Below are 343 nucleotides of genomic sequence, written 5' to 3' on the forward strand. Positions count from 1 at the left end.
TCCTGTCCCCAGACTCTTGTCACGGATGCCATCCTGTCCCCCAGACTCTTGTCACAGATGCCACCCTGTCCCCAGACTCTTGTCATGGATGTCATTCTGTCCCCCAGACTCTTGTCACAGATGCCATCCTGTCCCCAGACTCTTGTCACAGATGCCATCCTGTCCCAAGACTCTTGTCATGGATGTCATCCTGTCCCTAGACTCTTGTCACAGATGTCATCCTGTCCCCAGACTCTTGTCATGGATGCCATCCTGTCCCCCAGACTCTTGTCACAGATGTCATCCTGTCCCCCAGACTCTTGTCATGGATGTCATCCTGTCCCCCAGACTCTTGTCACAGATG

Source organism: Microtus ochrogaster, unplaced genomic scaffold (assembly GCF_000317375.1).
Source record: "Microtus ochrogaster isolate Prairie Vole_2 unplaced genomic scaffold, MicOch1.0 UNK10, whole genome shotgun sequence".
NCBI lineage: Eukaryota > Metazoa > Chordata > Mammalia > Rodentia > Cricetidae > Microtus > Microtus ochrogaster.